Here is a 22,384-nt window from a genome sequence, read left to right as displayed (position 1 = left end):
TCAAAACCGATTCATGATGAGGAACCTCAAGTCATCATTGAACCAATTCCGAACAATGATCCAGTTCCTGACAACCTTCGTGAATCATCATCAAGTTCATCTGAGCAAAATGCTACTTCTTCAAGTAGTAGTTCTTCATCCTCTTCTAATGATTCTTCTTCTCAATCCTCTCCTGATAATTCTTCTCCAGTGAATGTTCAAGAACAACCTACCCAATTTACCCAGACTACCAATCCGATAAACACTCCAAATGTATATCTGCCTCTTGATTTCGATCATCCATCTTACGAGGAAGCTGTTCTACCAAGCTATGATTCCATCTCTCAACAAAACTCTGGTTTTAATGATGATGATGTTGATGTCAATCAACAAGATCCTCTTCCTCATGATCGCAAATGGTCACGTATGCGAAAAGATCATCCTACAGATTAAATTATTGGAGATCCACAAGCCAGAGTAACTACTCGTACTTCAGTGAATGAGTGTCTTGTTGCACTTTCTCTTAGCAACATTGAACCCAAATCTGTTTTTGAAGCTCTTCGAGATCCAGAATGGGTTAAAGCTATGCAAGACGAACTCGCTCAGTTTGAAAGACTGAAAGTATGGAGATTAGTTCCAAATCCATGGAAAAATGAACCTATTGGCACAAAGTGGATTTTCAAGAACAAGAAGGATGAGAATGGAGTGGTAGTAAGGAACAAGGCTCGATTAGTTGCAAAGGGTTATTGCCAACAACCTGGTGTTGATTTCGACGAAACTTTTTCTCTAGTTGCAAGAATGGAAGCCATTCGGATCTTCTTAGCTTATACTGCATTCAGAAACTTCATTGTGTTTCAAATGGATGTGAAGACAACTTTCTTGAATACTGATCTCAAAGAAGAAGTTTACGTTGAACAACCAGAAGGTTTTGTTGATCCCAAAAGACCAAACCATGTCTATAGGTTAGACAAGGCTCTCTACGGTCTTAAGCAAGCACCCCGAGCATAGTATGATTCCTTATCTACTTTCTTAATTCGAGGTGGCTTTACCAAAGGTACTATTGATCCTACCCTGTTTATTTGCAAACAAGGTAAACATGTGCTTCTTGTGCAAATATATGTTGATGACATTATTTTTGGCTCAACCAGTCAAACATTTTGTCGAAACTTTTCATCTCTAATGGTAAATCGTTTTGAAATGAGCATGATTGGGGAAATGAACTACTTTTTGGGTCTCCAAATCAAACAGCTACCAAATGGTATTTTCAAATCACAAGGTAAGTATATTCATGACATGTTGAAAAAGTTTGATATGACAACTTGTTCTTCAATTTCAACTCCAATGGCTGCTCGTACAAGTATTAATGCTGATAAAAATGGGAAACCATTTGACCAAAAGAGATATAGAAGTATGATTGGTTCATTGTTGTATCTTACAGCATCTCGCCTAGATATAATGTTTGCAACATGTATGTGTGCTAGGTATCAAGCTGCTCCAACTGATATACATTTTCAAACTGTGAAACGAATATTTCGTTATCTGAAGGGTACACCCAATTTAGGTCTCTGGTATCCAACGGATACTGGATTCAATTTAACTTCCTATTCAGATGCAGATCATGCATGTTGTAAGCTTGATCGCAAGAGCACTTCTGGTACTTTACAATTTTTGGGTGATAAAATTGTGAGTTGGTCTTCCAAGAAACAAAATTGTGTGTCACTATCAACAGCTGAAGCTGAATATGTGGCTGCGGCTAGTTGTTGTGCTCAAGTGTTATGGTCTGAAATATGATCATATTCCTATCTATTGTGACTCTCAAAGTGTCATTGCTATTGCAGTCAACTCAGTTTATCACTCGCGATCAAAGCATATTGATGTGAGATATCATTTTCTCAAAGATCATATTGAGAAAGTTGACATCGAGCTCTACTTTGTGGGAACTGACTATCAGCTTGCATATTTCTTCACTAAACCACTAGATGAGAAAAGGTTTAACTTTCTTATCTCTAAGCTTGGCCTGTTAAATCTTGAACCTTAACTTATTTTGTTCTTGATACATTCTTGAAAAACACAATATAAAATTTGAAAAGACAAAAATCAAATACAAAAATATAAAATTTTGAAAAATAACAAAAAGATTTTCTTTATTTTTTTCTTTCTTCTTTTTTATCAAAATGGCTTGCATATATTCTATATGTAACCCGTTCTTCATTGAGCTATTTATTTCAAAATGATTTATGCATACTTTGTGCATAATCCGTTCTTATTTGAAATTATTTATATTTCAAAGTTGGTATAAAATGTGTTGTTATACATATAGATTGATATAAGATAACGAGAAATTGAACGCCTTTGTGTTCTTCCAAGTGGTCTAATATGATTTTGTTGCAAACAATTCATGTTTCAAAAAACTCTCAATTGTTGATATGAGAAGCAAAGGATTGAACGCCTTTGTGTACTCCCTAGTTGTCTCATCTTGAACAATTGATTGAGTTAAATTTGTGCTTAAATGTGTTATTTGCATCCAACTTGTTGATGTAAGATGCGAAGGATTGAACGCCTTTGTGTACTCCCTTGTAATCTTACTATGAACATTGTTGTTGACGCAAAACTTTGTGTTTCTTAAAAACTTGTTCACTTTTAGACTATCAAATTTTTTTTCCATGTATATATCACAACAAAGATTTTACTCTAGTTGACTTCACAAAAACCAATTTTTGCTTTACCTTTCTATGAAAAACATTTTTGATCTACCTTTGCATAGATTAAGGGGGAGTTTTGTGATTTCAAATTTTTCAAAAAACTTCAAATGTGTTTTCAAATCATTTTCATACACACATTTGATGATTTTCAAATGATTCTCATCAATTGAAGTTCAGTGTTTAGTTTGCACTTGAGAGATTCATTCACTCCATAAACTTCATCATCACCGATAAGTTCTAACCCCGGAGTATTCAATTCTTTCTTTAGATTGTAAGGGTATTTTGAGTGATGATGGTTTCGTGCAAATAGGATGGAGGGAGTAAAGTTGAAAAGTGAGAGGTTATGGTGATATGTTGTGAGAAAAGGGTTAAAAGAAATGATACCCTTCCCTAAAACTCTCAAATCGCCGGGTATAACACATTTCTATCGGATGTCATTTGTTGATATCTTGATAAAGACTTCATGGACCCAATGAAGCGATGCACATCTTTACCTAACCACTCAAGTGTTTCTTAACAAATGCTTGTTTTATTTCTCATGGAGATTTTTCACATCTCTATTAACTCTTCATGTGGAAGATGTTGATATTGAAAAAGGGAGACATTCTGCTCCAGTCCCCGACTTCATTTGATCACGTTGTGTCTAGAGCTATCTTGCTTGATCATTATTTTGATCCTTATTCATTTTTCTTAAGACACATTTGAGTCATATCTTTGTGATATTATTGCATATCTATGTGATATAGCCGGAACATTTGTAGTGATATCTTAATAGGTATTCCACAATGATCAAATGGAAATCCTACCAATGCTAACATATTTTCCAACATTGAACGTAGGTCTCATAATTACATTTATGTGATTATTGAGTGAACGAGAAGTCTATCAGTGACCTCGGATGATTCCTAACAAGTCTTTAAGGATAATAGATTGTGGTTATCGAACGCCTTAGGTGACACTGACCATGATTTCTATTCTTTGAAGCAATCTCGTAGTTGAAAAGCTACAAGACCGAACTATGTTAGAAAATTGCTTTGTGCATAATTCAATGATACATAGGAAATCCGAAAAATGTCATACATTTCTTTTGGTCATTTCATTAATCATTTTGATTTTTGAACATGTTAACGGATCATCCTTATCCGGTTTTTCCATTTCTCATCTCACAAACACAAAAACCACCAATATCATACTATAACATTTGTTTCAACAATTTCAAGCTTACATTTTAGTAACCCTAGTTAGGACTATTGAATTGGGTTGATGTGTTGCTGTTTGATACTTCTTCATGCAAATCTAGTTTTAACTTGTGATATTTCTTTTCGTATTCGATCAATCAATGTTTGCATAATGACTTTGGTTCCCAACTTTGTCATTATGAGGGGGAGAAAAAGATTATGATCGATTGAGAAAGAAAACCTTTGAGCTTGATTTATGCAAACATGGAGTTAGTAAGAAGGTTGTAGTGAGTGTATAGAGGTTACAGATAAAAGATAAGAGAGAATATTTAGTGTATGGGATTGATGGGAAAATTTGCAATTAATAGAAATTCAGTCAATTGAGCTCATATTTTTAGATTTGAGTTGTTCATTTTCAGAATTGAGTTCTTGACTTGGAAAAAGGGATAATTACAGAGATAAGGATATGATGATTCAAAGATGCTCCAAAATGCTTACACTCATGAATTGAGAGGAAGCATGATTAATTCAAGTTTTGTTCAAAAGTTTACTCTCCAAAGTGTTTAAGTCAAAATGACAAAGATCAAAGCTACAAAAGTTGAAAGATTGATTGGAAGATTCAAGACAAAGAAGTAAAACTTCGAAAGAGTCTTCATCAACACATTTCATTCAAGATCTTCAATCAAGAAGCTTCAATGCATATATCAAGGGGGAGAGTTTAAGTTTTTGATACTTCATTCCAAGGAAACAAATTTTCATTCAAGAATCGAAGATTGAAGAACCAAATTTATACCTTCCGCACTTCAAAAGACAACTCTAATTCATGGTTCAAAATTTTTCAAAGATTCTAGACTCATTCATTTTATTCTCTGTTCAAAAAGAACATTGAGAATTTCATCATGTTTTAACTACAAGAAGTCCAAGACCAAGATTGATTCAAGTTCTCCAGAGACAATGAGAAAGCTTTGAAGACTTGTTTCATCACACCAATTGTCTTCACCATCGGGCTCATCAACTTAATTCCTACAAGACAAAATAACACGTACTTCATTCATTACAATATATCACTAAGGGGGAGAATGTTAGAAATCCAAAAATAGTGATAAATTGTAATTTAAGTTAGTGGACGTTGTTGTTGTTAAGACATGGTGAAATGATTTCTAAGGTTGAGGGACTAGGAGTGTCAATTAGCTTAATTGTAGATTTAGACTATAAATACCCTCAACTCCTTAGAAATCATAAGCTTTTGATCCATTTTACACATACAACATATACAGATCGTCTTTTTCTCTCTCTCTCTAGAAAATCACACACACTAAACACACCAAGAACACACACACTTGAACCGCCATTGTTGAGATCAAATCAATAGCAGAAATCGTGTTGTTACATCCAATGAACAAATCTGGTGGAATCCAGATTTCTATACAAGTAAGTTGTTCACTGGTCTTCACATAATTTCTGGACAAATCTTTAAAGGGCTCCAGTAGTCACGTCTGGAGCGGGTCCAGTAAATCTGGACCTAACAAATTCCCCCTATTTGTTTAGAAATTATGCAAGGATTTTCAAGCTTTTATCTATACAAGTTTGTGCTTGAAGAATCCTTGAAAAGTTTGACTAAGTCTAATTTGAATTTCTGGAGAGCCACTTTATAGATCATTAGTGTTGCCAGTTTGTACATTTTAATTTCTAGACTTAATCTGGATAAGTACTTGTAAAAAAAAAAAAGAGAATTGCAACTTATATTTACAGACATCAACTGGAGGAAAGTTACAATTTTATCAACATAAAATAAATACAAGTACAATATCAGAGTCAGGCCTTTTTCTTTTCAGCATGCCCAGCTGGCTCTTCAGTGGCCTTCCTCTTTACACCTGGAGATGAAGACGTAGTAAGAGAAGTTCTTAAGCCCAGCTCCATCTCCATGAATTCCTTCCTCATCCATTCCTTGCCAATCCTCTTCATAAAGTATTTAACATCCTGGGAGACATTTTTACCCCTGAATGAAAGACCAATCTCTCTTAATTCTGACCACCCAAAAGCCCTGATTGAAGTGTCTTTTCTTTCATCAGTAAAGTTCCCTTCTCTGAAGAGTTTGACATGGAACTTAGAACAGTTCTCATGATTTTCTGCCAGATGGATCTCAACACCCAGTAATGATCGGACATCAGCTCTAAATTGTGACAAATGTTCATACTTTTCTTTTGTCTGAGCCCTTTTCACCATTTCATCCACTTCCCTGGACACTTTTCTCTGTTCAGCAACTTGTTGAAATTTTTCTTTGTTTATCCTTTCAGTTGTGTTCAAGGGAATGAAGGTGCTAAGATCTGCATCTCTGGCAGCTTTGGATTTTCTGGCTAGTGCCTTGGGCAAACCCTTAACCTTATTCCTATATTCATGCTCCAGAGCAGCTGCATTACTCCTTACTTGTTGCTGGAGATTTTTCAAATTTTCTCTTCTCTGGGCAATAATATCCAGTATGCTCACACCATAAATTTCAGAATCATATACTTGTTCATCCTGAGCATACATGGATCGAATATAGACGTCATCCAAGGCATCCAGACACTTCTTCAGCCTGGGATCATCCTTTATCTTTTTGTAAACTTCAATTTGTACGCCCAACCTGCCAGCGTTGTAAGAATCCAGAGTCCCATGCCTGGCCATATCTAACTGGTGGGCAATCAAGTCATCTTTTAGATTCTTCTTGAAAATTTTAATCAAGATGCACTCTTGCTTCAGTCTTTTTGCCTTGGCCTCATCAGCAGACACATATTCCTCTTCTGCTTCATCTGTTGGTTCTCCAGACACCACTTTCTTTCTTTTGAGACTTTTCATTGTGGTTGGGATGTCTGGGAACTCTTCAAATATTGGCTCACTGGCATCAGTACCAGCAGCCTCTTCCTCAACCTGTCCACTGGCTTCAGTACCAGTGACATCTTCTCCAATAACCTTCTTTCGGACTTCGATCTTCTTCTTAAGATCAACAACCTTCTCTGTACCAGAACCAGAACCTTCCCCCTTAGAAGCATATCCAGATTGAAGATGATTCCACACCTGATCCAGCTTATGACTGTCAACAGACTCAAATGTTCAACCTGACACTGGAGTAATGTTGTTCACAGTTTTCCTCAACTGCATCACTTCCTTTTTAATTATTTCAAGATCCTGAGGAAAGTGGCGAGGCAACTGGGCGTCGATCATCTTCATTACTTTAGGCAAGAACCCATCACGGAGATTTCTAAGGAGAGTTTCAGATACCTCTTCAGTGATTTCTTTCAACATATCTCCTCTGAATTTTCTAACAACTTCATCACTGAGGGTGCTGACCACTGAGTTTTTCTCCAGGGTTGGCCTGCTCTCCAGAGAGCTTATTCTGGTGGTCAAATTCTGAACATCACCAGTCAGACTTGCCAGAGGTTGAGCAACTTCAGTTTGAATGGCAGTCTAAACACTTTTCACCACATCCCCATTGATTCCCTGGACTGCAACTTGTATTGATTCAGAATTTCTATTTGTTGCCACGACAAGTTCATCTAGCTTCTCAAAGACTATCTTCTCATTTCCAGAAAACATGTTCATTTCTGACTTAAGATTATTGGAGATTAGAGTTTTGAAGTCAGAAATAACCTGAGAAGAAGCCTGAAGTGATCTCTCCAAGTCCGCCACCTTATCAAAAAGGCCTTGGACCTCAGTTGAAGAAGAAGAGGAGAGACCACTGGAAGGATTGGTAATTCTGGTGATTGATGATACTGGCAACACCCTTGTGATATTTTTAGTTTGTTGAGTGACTTCCAGTGGTTCAGAATGTTGAATTTCTGGTCCAGAAGGTGATTCAAAAGTTGTTGTTTGTTCTGGAAGAGGTGTTGGTGTATTTTCTGGGGGTGGAGGAGGCATATCAGATAGAATTGACTGGGAGACAAAGTGGATGGTACGATTAATTTCTTCTTCTCCCAGAAAAATCATATTAACATCAAAGTCATTATCCTCAGACAGTGGAGAATCAACCATATCCCAATCTGGGCCGGTTCCACCTGCCTGGTCCTTTTGTTAGAAATATAAATAGTGCTTAATTGTAGTTAAAAACAATGTATGTTTATGTACTTATTGTAAGGTTGAGGGGGAGCTTTTGTAAGTTTCCTTAGAGTATAAATACCCCTCAAACCTTCCTTCCTTGTAACCTGTTAACTCATTTCCCACACATTTTACGTATTGAATGAAATCATCTTCCCACACACACATATCTTTCTCTCTCAAGAACACACACTTACACACACCAACCACCATTGTTGAACACCTATCTTCCACATCAAAACACGAATAGTTACGCATTTATGATTTGGTATCAGATCAAAACAACAATCTGTTGAAGATCCAGATCAAATTCTACATAGATTCATGTTGATTTTGTTAAAAAAATTGAATTTCGTGTATAAACATAACCGTTTCTGTTTTCCATCATTTCTACATCAATTTTCACTCAATTTTCCTGTTTTTATTCACAAATCCATTCTAAATCACCTCAGAAAACATCGTGTTAAATTTCAGAATCCAATTCACTGTATTCATCAAAATCCGAAATTGTGGGAAAACCGCCAAAATTTTGGGTTTGAATTTGAGTTGATTTGAGCTATAATTTTGTTTCTAGGGTTGTGCGCGATCATATTCTGAACATTTTCACTTTTGAATCAAGTTCTAACTCTCAAAATTGAGTGAGAAAATAGAGATTTAGTGATTCTGCACGACTATTGTGTCTTATCTGCTGTTCTTGAGGAAAGTCCTTTAAAACGATCCTCGCTAAGACCATTTCACTTATTTGTTCTAAGACGATCTTCCTCAAGATCGTCCTAGTGATATTTTGTTGTGGTGTTAAGACGATCTTGCCAAGATCGTCCTAGCGTCTGTTGGTTCTGTTTGAACTGTGTGTGGTGATTTGATCGTTCGAAGTTGTTGTGATTAGGAATCACACACTTTCTGGGTAACTAATCTCTTTGAGATTGGTTTTGCTCAAAAATCCTGAAATCCTAAGCAAAATTTTGTCCAAATTTCCAAAGTTTTCATACTTAGAATTTTTTTTACTCAAAGTGTTCTAAGACGATCTCCCCAAGACCGTCTTACTTTATAACTTAAGACGATCTCTTTCAAGACCGTCTTACTTTCCTGTCTTCCATACTTAGAATTTTTCTGTTATTCATTCTAAGACGATGTTATCCAAGATCGTCCTAGCTTACTTTCTTTAATACGATCTTTTCAAGATCGTCTTGTCTACCAAACTTCAAAATCAACAAAAATAAATTCCAAATCATTGTTCATTCATTTCAATGACAACAAACAATATTGATCCAACGATGTCAATCATCAGACCCCCAATTCTTTACAAAAATTCTTTTGTCCAATGGCAAAATGAATTCATGGATTTTCTTGATGTCAAACTAAATGGTGTTTTCATTAAAGAATCAATTCTTGAAGGTCCAATTCATTTCAAAGATTCTAATGGAGTTATTATTACCAATGACTAACTGACTGAAGCTCAAAGAGCAAGAATTCAAGTTGACAAACAAGCCAAATCCTATATCTATCAATCTCTTTTAGAGGAGATTTTCTCTGCTATCAATCATGATCATAATGCCAAAGAGATATGGGATGATTTACCAAAATTTGCTGTTTCTGAAGACTTCAATTGCTTGATGACCTCAGCAACCAATTCTTCACAAACTACCTCACAAGAAACAACAAGTGTGGTAGATTTCATTTCCAAAGATGATTTTTTGTTTGTCCAAACAACTGCTGATACTTTGACAAAGCAAAATATTACTTTGAAAAACAATTTGAAAATGGCTAAACAAGAGTTTGATCAAATCAATGAAAGTTTTTCAGAACTCTCAATAGCTCATGAAGCTCTCAAAGTGAATTATGATTCTTTAAAAGAAATGCATTTGTCAAGTACCAGTTCTCAAGTTGTTTCTCCCAATGCTCATTTAACTAACAAATGTCAAGACCTTGAAGAGACTGTCCATTCACTCAAGCAAACCATTGAGACCCTAAAGCTTGAGAAGACCAATGAGTGGATAAGAGCAAATGCAAGACAAGCTGATGTTAAGTTTCTCACAAATAAAATGAAAGATTTTAGACCCAATTGTGAAAAACATGAAAGACAGATTTCTGATTTAAACAGTGATTGTTTTCTCAAAGGAGTTGAAATTGAAACTCTTCAAAAACAAGTTGAGGATTTGAAAGCAAATGTCTTGTTTTACCAAGAAAAAATCTATAAAATTGAACAAAATCCTCTTCTGAATTTCACTGCTTTTTACAACATGTCAAAAATAGATAGGTCAGAACTTCTTCTTGGTTTGGGTTATGAGAATCCAGCACACATGGAAAAAGTCCAAAAAGAAGACCTTGGTCCACTGTATGATGAAAAGTTTTTGAGACTTGGCATGATTCAAGAATTCATCAAACCATCTCAGGATGATTTTGAGTCAGATGATGTTGAGAGACCAATAACAAATCAGATTGGTATTGCTTATGTTGCTCTAAATGATACATACAAGAACACTCATAAAAGATCCATCTATGAGTTAGAAGAAATAGACAACATTTGAATTCCTGAAAATGATTCTCAAAAAGATTATTTAAAACCAGTTTCAACAAGAACTTATATTCCAACTACCATATTGGAAAAAGAAATTGAAGGTTTAAAACAAAAAATTGAGTCTCAGCAAAAGGTCATTGAACATTTGAAAACTCAAGATCATACTCCAAAGGTAAGTGAGACCACCCCTGTTCAAATGTTTCATGTTTTTAATTCTCCTGATTGCTCCACTCAGTTCAAAGAGTGTGAGATTTCTAACAAAGCTGTGTAGGGTAAAAGAATCTCTTCTCAAGATATTCATGATATGTCTACTTCAATGTTCTCATCTTTTCTCCAGATTGAAGACAAGGTTAAAGCTTTGAAAACTAAGAGTCTTTCTTCTGTGAAAAAGATACTTTCTTTTGATACTCCTGTGATCACCCCTGTTGACCAAAATAGAGTGAATTTAAAACACAAGATTGAGATTCCTAAAGATCTTAAGGCTAAAGCAAAAGCATTAATTGAAAAGATTACAAACAAAACTGTTTCCAAACCCAAAGTTCAACATAAAGTTTCACCATTTTCTTTTCCAGATTTTTCTGTGAAAGAACTTGATAAGTTTTTGAAAACTGAACATGTTTTTGCACTTGAAGTTGAGAAAGAACTTGCAAAACTTTCAACCAAAAAGCCTAAAATTGAAAAAAAGAAAGAATCTAGGTCTAAGGTTGCTCCAAATTCATTTTATTCAACCAAAGGTCAGCATGCTTCAGCTGTCAAAGGTAAAAAGACCATTCCTTCTACCTCAAAGGTCAAGTTTGATATTTTATCTGTTTCTAGAACTGCTGCTAATAATTCTATCTCTAAACCTAGTTCTTTATCTAAGCTGTCTAGGTCTAGTCAAACTTTGCTAACCAAAGATAAATCAAATGGTATGACTAGATATAGAGATCCGTATGGTTGGTTCTCTGTTGCAACTCCCAAGAAACAGACTGTTAAATCTTCCATCAAACAAGGCAAAAATCAGAATGTGTTTTTAGCTAGTAACTATAAGTGGATTTCCACATCATCATTGATAAAATCTACTAGCTATGCTAAAACACAAAGGTATACTAAATCACCAGTTAGAAGAAGTTGGATAGCTAATGATTACAAGAAGAAAGTTCCCACTAGGAAAGTTGATTCAGATTTATGTAATTTAGCTAAACCATGGTCTGTAATAAATTCTAAATCTTCTACTGTGATTTCTAAACCTCTGATTATTAATGCAAATGGGATTGTAATGAATTTGACAAATAAACCTCTTTTTCGAAAACCTCATTTGTATACTTTTTCTTATACCACTAACCCAAAAGGACCCATTCAGGAGTGGGTACCTAAAAAGACCTAATTCTTTTTTGTAGGTAATAAAGGTTTGTGTTTAGCATTCCCATCCTGGATGCTATTCAACACATGATCTTGGAATGAGTTTCTTTTCTAAGAGACAATCTCCAATAAGTGCTCATTACCAATGCACTTACTTGCCTCTGCATGTTTTGTACAATTCCTTCATCTCTTTCTTTCATTCATTATCTGTCAAACATTCATGCTATGTTTATGTGCAATGTGCTTAAATATCATGCAGTGTTTGAGGGGGAGAAAAAGGATAATTCATGAATCTTGAATCTAGGGTAAGTTTGTGTATTAGCACTATTTGATGAGAAACTCATTGATAATTAGAAAAACAAATAAAAAATTGGAAAATCAAAAAATTATAAAAATACTTTTTAATTTTTGTGTTAAGTAGATTTTTTTGTTATTTGTTTTATTGAAATTGAGCCCATTTATTTTCAAAAAATTTTAGACCAAAACAACAAAAAGCCCAGTTCTTCAAAAGGCCCAATCTGATCCACACAAGCCCAAACCATGTGAAAACGGATCAATACCCAGTCAACTTGACCCGATCCGAGTCTTCCAATACAAGTTGGAGGGAATGATCATTTCATTTTATCTCCTTTTTCCATTTTTCCATAAAAACACTCGATCACTCTCTCTCTCACTCTCTAATCATACAAAATCCATTTCGGTTTGATCCTAAAATCAAAACAAGGGTTGTGTTGCATTTTTCTCACTGATCATTTCATTCCAAAACATCATCGTCTAAAATTTCCATCTTCAAGTAAGATTTTGAATTCGTATGTAGATCTCATTTTTCTAATTTATTTCGAAATTCTTGCTTCTGTTATCAAATCTGTGTTGATTATATGATTTAGAAGCATGTTTAGGTTATGTGTGAATAGTTTTTACATGTTTAAATGCTCAAAGTTGTGATGTAGGAAATTCAAAAATGGCAAACCCCTGTTTTATTGAAGAAGACAACCTAGGACAGTTTTTCAAAAGTTTCTAGGTCATTTTTGTTGATTTTTGTGATTTGAGTTGTTATATCCTGCTTACATGTAACAACCGTACTTTTAATATTATATATGTGCTAGTTAGGTTGTCTACGTTCCCGCAAGCCATAGTTATACTTGAAGCTAGTAGGTAATGCCCCAAATTAGTAATCTAAAGCTAATGATATGTATAAGAATTTCCTAATGAAAATACCTCGGAACAAAAATTTTTAGAGGTGATCAATCGATACGATAATAATAACTTAAGACTCCCAAATTGAGATACCAATCAAAATTCCTATGGAATGCCCAACAAATCAAAAATAAAACCAAATCAAGAGGATATGATCATGATAGATAAAATTTTCAACTAAAAATATAATTGGAAGTATTATGTACGTAAAAGCGTCGAAAACTTAATAAGTAAGCATATAAGCTTAAAAATTAATACAAATTTACAACCAATGACCTATGTAACCAACTAAAAATACAAAAATATATCCATACACATAAATATACATGACTTATACACATATATAATAATGGGAACACTAGTTTTACTTTGAAAGCCTACAAGCTAGTACCTTAAGTACTTATGCATTGTACATACATACATCACATACATGTACCTATAATAACTAACAAAAACCAAATACTCTTTCAATTGTTAACAAAACTCACAGCCACATATATACATATATGTGTGGGAAAATAGTTGTACCATAAAAGCTTACAAATTAGTACATTCATGCACATTACATATAACATATGCATACATAAAATACAACAACAAAATTCATGTACCCATTTGAATTTGGCTTTCAAATTTACGGCCCCTTCCCCTTCCCAAAATCAAACCACCAATAGATGATTAACTAGTTTCCTTCTCCAAGGTACAACATCCCCACACTCAACCTTACACTCTCACACTCCATCATCATTTCTCTTACACTTCCAATACACACACACAACTCTCTTTCTCTCCAAAAACACTTTTCTTCTTCTTTTTCCTGGAAATTTTCAGATTTAAAAGAGCAATAAAACAAGAACATAAATCAAATTTAAGCAATAACAATTTTTGGGGTTGTTTAAAACAAGGGTTATTCCAAGCAAGGTTTAAGGGTTGTTTAAAGCAAAGAATAAGGATATTTTTGGGGTTAGAAGGCCACGAAAATCTGCACCATTTTCATCATCTAAAAGTGTTCTTCAAGGGTATATATCTTCATCTCTTTACTAGTTTAATCTTATTCTTGTTCATATTAAAAAAGTTTTATCAAAAGTCCATGTTTTCTTCATGTTTCTCTTGAATATACACTTGATGAGGGCAAAGTTGATAGGATCTTTCTTTCCATGCTCATGCATGTTGAATCCATGAAGAAAGATCCAAGGATTCAACTAGTTAAAGACCCAAAAGTGTAGTTATATATTATATAGCTTTTGATATGATTTTTCCTTTGAAAGATGGTTATATTCATACATATTATGAAGTTAATATTTCTGGAAATATTTATAAAAATATAGATTTTATTGATAAAGTGTTGGATCTATGAAAGTTAGCATCAAAAAGGTGGATATGTGTTGATTAGTTGTAAAGTAACTTTTTATATAAAAAGATGAACATATTTTATATAATATTTATGTATATATTTCTGGAAAATTTCAAAAAAATACATTTTTATGTTGATGGATTTTTGTTGGATAAAGATTGTTGTTAAAAAATGATGAGATGATTACATGCATGCTAGATTTAAGAAAGTTGGATTGTTGTTTGGATTATGAGATGAAGCTAGGCTTGTCATAAGTGAAAAATGTGTTAATATCAAGGTTAATATTCTGGAAAAATTATGGTAATGACAAAAATATGATTACGGAACCAAACAAGGCAAAATAGGCTTGAAATCGAAAACCGAAAGCTTGTTAAAATGCATTTTGAGCACACACATGCACCATAACTTTATGACCATGAAAATGTGATGAACATACTGGAAATATGACATATTAAAAGTATAAAACTCAAGTCATTTGATGCATGGCAAGAATAAGCTCAAAAATCGTCTTTTCGGGTCAAATAATCACTAACCGAAAGCACTAAATTGCACATATCACACCACCACCACCATCACGACTTGAACCACCAAAATATGATGAACTTACTGTGAATGTTGAATTTAGGATGAAAATCCATTTTGAAGTACCTTAATAGCCTAAGAAATGAGGCTAAAATCACCATTTCGGTAAACGATTTTCAAATATAAAATCCTCAATTTAAGCAAGACACAAGGGAGGTTGAATTGATATGAATTTGTGTTGATATAAGTTGTCAAAAAGGGCTGGAATTTTTGGACTAAAACTCTTGTGGTGATTTGTAAGGATTTCTATGATTTAATGAATTAAAATGGTAATTAAAAGATATATAAATTAATAAATAAATTATATAAACCATGAATCTGATCAAAGCCACTTTAACCAATGATAAAAGTGACTAAAACCTACTGGGAAAAAATAACTACAAGAAAGGGAACAAGAATTATACAATTTAAAAGTAAATTATTAAGTAAAAGTCACTAATTAATCATTATTATTAAATAAATAGAAATAAGGCACAAATAAATATAAGAATCACAATGTTACAAATAAAAAAGCTTGAAAATCAGTAGATAATCCATCTATAATTATCTATGAATTTTAGAGATAATTTAAGGACTTAAAAATAATTATAAGGAATTATTTGATTAATAAACCAATAAAATAAGTAAATAATTAATTAAATAATATTAAATTAAATAAATAATTATAAATCAGCAAGATATATCAATATTGATATTATGAGAACACAAATGTCAAATATGGTTATTAAACAAAGTATGCGATGGAAAATATATAAAAACAAAGTTAAACTACCGAAATTTCAATAACCGAACAAAAATCGTATGAATGACCTTTACTACCAAATGTCTTCCAACCAAATGAGGTGAACAACATAATGTACTTGAATTTCCATAATTTAAACAACAACCAAAGTTGGGCAAGTCTACTAGCATACGTCTCATGATCTAGTTTACTAGTTCATGTAACACACACTTACGTTGTGCATATTTCGAATACCATGGTTTAGGCTTGCTTGAGGAAAAACACCACTAGCCAGAGATCTCGCTTTTGATCAGCCCTCTTTCACTCTCAATTCAAGTGAGTCATAGCCCCCTTTCAAACTATTTTATGTATTTTAACTATCGGGGTGAAAAGCATGATATATAAGCTAAATTGCTTTTATTATTACATATATATGAAATGATTCTTGATATTATGATTATGAAATGAAATTGTTTCGTATGTTCATTATGATAAATGATTTATATGATGAGCTTGAGTTCTGTCAAACCGCTTTCTTCGGTTCACTACTATTTACTCCGATTATGGAGGCCTGTAGTTAGTTAGTTGCGCAACTAGGTTTCGTCCACCCACCCAATTGTGTAACGGTGGAAGGTTGGTTGCCTTTGTGACAACCTCCGCTTCCAGTCCGACCACGGGTGTTCTAGCTACCTTACTTAGGTCGTCTCCATGGCACGACCCCTTTCATATTATTATTATTACGGCACTTGATTGACAGCTCGTGCAAGATTTATTTATTTATTATTGGACTTTGAAAAAATGGTAGTAGTAGTGGCTCAAGCATTTACTCATCAAGGTTGATTGAATTATACCCTTGTGGTTATATGATAGTAATTTTACTACGTTGATTATAGTAAGTGGAACATACGCTTTTCAAATGTTACATTGGAGGTATACATGGAAATTTTGGTGACTCTCAAATTTTTGGTTATGATGGATATATATATATACACTTTATGTTGTTAGTGAAAAACCTATGAACTCACTCAACTCTCGTAGTTGACACTTCTTCCTCTTCATGCTTTTCAGGTTAAAGATTTAGGTGCGTAGCTTGGACCACCCTTTTGGACTCTAATATGCTTGTATGGTTGAACAAGTATTGCAAACATTTAATCATTTTAATTATGAATTTGGTTGTGTAATGGATTTGGACGTCATCTTTAATTTGTAATCTTTTGGATTTTGAATGTCATTTGAAAACTTGAGTTGATGTTTTATATTTAAATCTTTTGTACCATGTCGTTCTGTGGCATCTCGTGTTTCCGCCTTAGTCGGGGTGTTACATTACATTGCTTCAATTTAGAGCTTGTATTATACTTAGATGATCAGTTTGATAATGTTTGTGGTGTATGTTAACTGATTGGATTTAAAACGATCTAGGCAAAGTCATCTTAATTTCAAGTCTGGGTTGGTTCTGAGACGATCTTGACCAAGATCGTCTTGGTTCTAAAACGACTTGGAAATGAGACGATCTTGCCAAGACCATCTTAGTTCCACTTATGTGTTTTTCCTTTGTAAACCCCTGAGACCAAGACCAAGATGATCTTGACAGGATCGTCTTAGGGTCTGTACACTGTGTGGTTGATGGAAAATTTTCAAAATTCAATTGAATGGGTAACTGAACTCGTAAGAGATCGGTTTTGCTCAAAACTAATACTTTCAAATATAAGGGGAAATTATGCTCAATTTTTTCTAGAAATTGACAGAATTTCAATTTACATTTCTAAGTATTAGAATTTTTCAAAAATGAAGTGAAGTGTTTTATCACTTGGTTTCCAAGACGATCTTGTCAAGATCGTCTCAATATTCCTTCACTTCAAAAGGTTTTCAAAGAACAAACCTTAAGACGATCTTCACCAAGATCGTCCCATTTTCCTTTCCATACTTCAACTTTTTCAACAAAAATTCAAGACGATCTTCACCAAGATCGTCCCATTTCTTTTTCCATACTTAAATCTTTTTTCATCAATAAACTTTGAGACGATCTTAACTAGATCGTCCCACTGCTTTTTCAAGACTTGACATTTTTTAAAGTTTTTTTTTTTCCAAATCTTAAAACGATCTTCACCAAGATCGTATCTCCAATACTTAAACTTTTTCACCTATTCAATTGTTAAGACGCTATTTCCATAATCGTCTTGTTTTCAAAACCTGAGTTCAAACTCAGGACGATCTTCTTCAAGATCGTCCTAGTTTTCTATACTTAGAAAATTTTTCAAGATTGTTCAAAAAAATTTTTCTTTAGTTTTTTATTTTGTTGTGTGGTGTGACAAAGTACTTTGTATTGTCATATAATTGCAATATATTTGAAATATGAGGAATTGAACTCCTTTGTGTACTTCTCTACTATTGTCAAATATCGTGTACTTATATGATTCTACTGTGTTTTCAAAGTTATATATATATATTTCTATATATAAAAATATAAGGAATTGAACGCCTTTGTGTACTTCCTTACTATGTTTATATATGGAAAAATGTATCTAACTATTCTGTGTTTATTTTCTCATATCAAGTTATTTGTATGGAATACACTGAGTTGATCGCCTCTGTGAACCTCTTTGTATTTTAGATAAATCACTTGTATGAAACTTGTTATTTGCTATTCAAACTTTACTTTATGTGTGCGTTAAACTGTTTTATATCTTAAAATCAGAAAAATAAAAATGGAACATCAAGATCAAGTTGAACATGATGAAGAGATTGCTCTAAATGCATCCATTGAAGAAATTCTTGTTGCTGGCAACTCAAAGAACATGAGAAACAATAGAGCTCTATCTGATCCATTTGTTGCTCCGGGATTCCCAATTATCCCGAGAATTCTTCACAATCATCCACTCTCATATGTTCTTACTGTCGAAAGAGACTTGCCTGAAGTTTATCTGTTTGAGATGTGGAGAACCATATGCTTTGTTCAAGCTCAAGATCCATCTTCTTCAAGATCAAAACCTAAACATAAATCTCCTGAACTTCGCTGTCAAGGGTTCTTCCAATATGAATTGAGCTCTGGAGATAGAATATATGACTTTGAGTTCAATCTTAATGACTTCAGAAGAACTCTGATGCTTCCTAAAGCTAATTCTAATGGACATGCTAATTTTGATGAGCTTGAGTCCAATGATATAATGTTTGCTGCATTAATCTCACTTGGGTATGAAGGTCCTTTGACCAATACTAGAGACTTCAAGCTGAAGAATCTACCCAAGATCTGGTATTATGTATACTCTATCTCCAGCAACTGCTTGACTCCGTATACAAGAGGGATGGATAATCTGACTCAGCCTATGCTGCATATCTTTTATGGTCTTGTCTTTGATAGACATTACGACATTGCTCAACTTCTGTGGGACCAATTGATAGTATTGGTTAATGGAAAAATCTCAACTCCCAAGAAGTATATTCCATTTATCAGATTTCTGACAGTAATTGTCTATGCTGCAGTCAGACATGAGAAAAGCATTCTGAGACTTCATGATGAAGCAAAAGTTACACTCCAACAGTACAAGTATGTTAGAGACTCGGGAATTGCAAGTTATACATACTTAATTCCATCACATTTGCTGGATTTGGTTTCTGAGTCTAATGATGATTTGAAAGCTTACCTGGACTGGATTAGAACAACTCTGGGACCGGAAAGCCTCCCGGTTCCTGCCCAAGTTGTGCATAGGACACCAAGTGAGGGGTCTAAGAGGAAAAGAAAAGAGAATGAGGGTGCATCCAGTTCCAGTGAGCCTAAAAGAAGAAAGATTGTGAAAGGCCAAAAGTTTGAGTTAAGATTAAGGAAACAAATGTTTCAGAGAAAGAATAAGGGGAGCTTGTCAAAGAAATTGAAGAGAAAAGCTCCTGCTGAACCTTCTTCGCCTGCATCTTCTGAGGAGACAATTTCTGTTAATGGGTCTCCAAAACCAATCAGATCTCCACCTCCTAAAACAACTACTTTGAGATCATCTTCATCACCCAAAACACCGTCACCTCAAAGATCATCATCTCTATCTTCTCCCAAATCACCTAAGACACCTCAAACACTTATTCATCAATCTTCACCACTTTCCGAAATCATTTCACCAATAACACCAACAATGGAATAAACTCAACCTCAAACCGTTGTATCACAAATTCATTCATCATCATCATTTCCTAGATCTCCTCCACCTACATATTTTCAAGGCCGAAGGAAATCGATCCCTGTCAATATTCGCAAAAAATTCAAAAAATCTCGTTTTGAATATGATCGATTTCAATCAACAACGCAAGAAGATGCACATGACTCCAGTGATGCTGAGTCTGATTCTGAGAACGTTAATAAGTTTGCAGATGATGTCATGGACATCCCAGAGGAACAAGGTGGAAATGAGGGAGGGGTTGAAAATACCAGAGAGGATGAGAGGTCAGGGCTAGGTGAAAGGCAAAAAGAAAACGTTGGCCTCCATTTAGTTACAAACGTTTTTCAACGCCGGGTTTGCCCTAGGATAGAAGCCGAGAGCTCCCAACTCTCGCAAGGTCAAACCTCCGCTAGCTATTCGGAAGTCTCTCAACAGACTGACGTCTCATTAACGCACGAGCAAAATCCACGTACTCCATTCCATTCTTCTTCAAAGTTTGTGAATGTTGAAACACAAGAGACATCTGCTCCTCTCTTGGACTTCATTTCTGCACGATTGTCTAGTACCCCACTTAGGATACCAATGACACCGATTGTGATACCATTTGCACATCTAAGTGATGCTGCCGGAACAAACATAGAGAGATTGGCTATTGTGCCCTCTCGAGGATTGTTTGGAAGTCCTTCCATTGCTAACATCACGCCAACTTTGAACGAAGGCGCCTTAGTAGCTAGATTAGCTGTGCAACAGTCTGAGTTCCTTCTAGCTCAATCAGTTGCGTCAGCTCTTCGTGCTTTAGGCTTAACGGTAAGTCTAAGTGACTCCGGAGTTATTCACCTTCATTTCCCAAAAGATTCTGGTTGTGAAGCCGAATCATCAACTGTTGTTCATACTTTTGAACCAACAGGAAATCCTGAGACAGTAATGATGTCTTCGGGTCACTCAGTAGAATCACTTGAGACTACTGATGTGCCAGATTCTTCTATTCCATTACCGATTGAAGCACAAAGGTTGATATATCAGTTTGTTGAAGGAATTGAAGAAGGTCAAAGAAGTGAATTGCTTGTTTCTAGAAATATCTTAACCGGAAAACTTCCTGCCATCGAATCAAGTTCACCATCACCAGGATTGCTTACTGGAGGTGCTTTACGTATTGGTACTCCAGTAGCATCTTCATTACCACCCCGTGTAACACCAACAACAACAATCCAAACAACAACAACAATTCCATCATCACCAAGTCAAACAACACCGATAATTCCAAGTATTCCACCAACAACAACACCAAAACCAATTACTCAATCATTTCCCGATCCTAGTTCACCGCATCATTCTTCCGACTCATCTAATTCTGCCGAATATTTAAGTCATTGCTCACCGAGACGAATTGCCACCAGTGGTCTATCAACCGATACTCTCATTGTTGCACTCATGAATCGGTTGAGATCCGAAGAACCACATCTCACTTCCTATAAATGATCAATCTTTCAATCACTCCTTGCATACATGTCATTTCAAGCTACACAACAAGAGAATAGAACTGAAGTTGAAGCTCTTCAGAAGAGAATCCGAGAACTTGACCAACAATGTCAACTGGCCGATATCTCCAGAAGTCGGGATGATCAAGATCCTGATGATCAACCCGAGGGGGAGAATATAAGAGATATCGAAGAGGGCCATGAAACTCAAGAACAAAGTGGTCTAGAACAAACTGCTCAAGATGTGATTCAAGATCAAACAAATCAAAATCAAGATCAAATACAAGCTCAAACTTCTTCAACTCATGTTCATGAATCGGATTCAAATGATCTACCCCCACGAGTCAAGTGATCGTGATCCATTTCAACCTGAAGATGATGAGTCTGATTCATCTGATTCTGATGATCCTGATAATGCTCAAACAAGTGAACAATCTCAGCAAGAAACATATGGAAAAGACATCTTTGAAGAGATTGTCTATCATCTGAAAAACCCAAAAAATCTTGAGATTCCTAGTGAGCTTGCATAAGGAGTCAGTCATCCAAGAATTTCAAGAAATAGAATTTGGCAGATTAATGAGGGTTATTTCACTGAGAACTATGAGCAGATCTTAGATTTAAGTACGAAGCCTGAAGAGTTTGTGTGCAAAGCAAGATATCTTGAAGAAAGAGCTTTCCAGATTTATTGCATGTCAGATGAAAGATTAAACATGACATTGAATCGTTTGAGAGCATTCTTTTTGTTCAGACATAAAGATCGAAGAAATGCGTACATGGAATTGATGAATGCTGTAAGTTCTGTGAGAGAAGAATGGTGGTATAGGCAGTTTGAAAGACCAATCACAAGAGTGCTAGAGTTGTTTGTTCCCTTGGTAACTCACAACATGAGACTTGTTCGATTCAAAGTTCGCAAAGCAGATGGTTGTATGTATGTTGTTCAAGAAGAATCTTTCCAACACTTGAAGATCTCAGACATCCTGTTCCTCTACAATCAATATGCATATTTGATTATCAAGACTCCTAATCAACTTCAAGCCTATGAAGCATTGAAAAGCCACATTCAAGCCTTAATCAGATTTTATGAATTCAATGACTTTCAGATCGGCTTAGAAAGAAGA

At 34.8% G+C, this 22,384-nt stretch overlaps 1 long non-coding RNA gene across 1 annotated transcript; it reads left to right on the top strand.

Moving 5' to 3' along the window:
• Positions 1-13,858: 13,858 nt before the first annotated feature.
• On the top strand, positions 13,859-16,833 carry LOC122594917. Its single transcript, XR_006323148.1, has 3 exons — positions 13,859-14,008; positions 15,912-15,982; positions 16,715-16,833. It is a non-coding gene; the product is annotated as an uncharacterized LOC122594917 (long non-coding RNA).
• The last annotated feature ends 5,551 nt before the right edge of the window (positions 16,834-22,384 follow it).

Source organism: Erigeron canadensis, chromosome 4 (genome assembly GCF_010389155.1).
Source record: "Erigeron canadensis isolate Cc75 chromosome 4, C_canadensis_v1, whole genome shotgun sequence".
Classification (NCBI taxonomy): Eukaryota; Viridiplantae; Streptophyta; class Magnoliopsida; order Asterales; family Asteraceae; genus Erigeron; species Erigeron canadensis.
The sequence above is the reverse complement of the archived record's forward strand: the minus strand, read 5'-3'. Positions and strand labels throughout refer to the sequence as shown.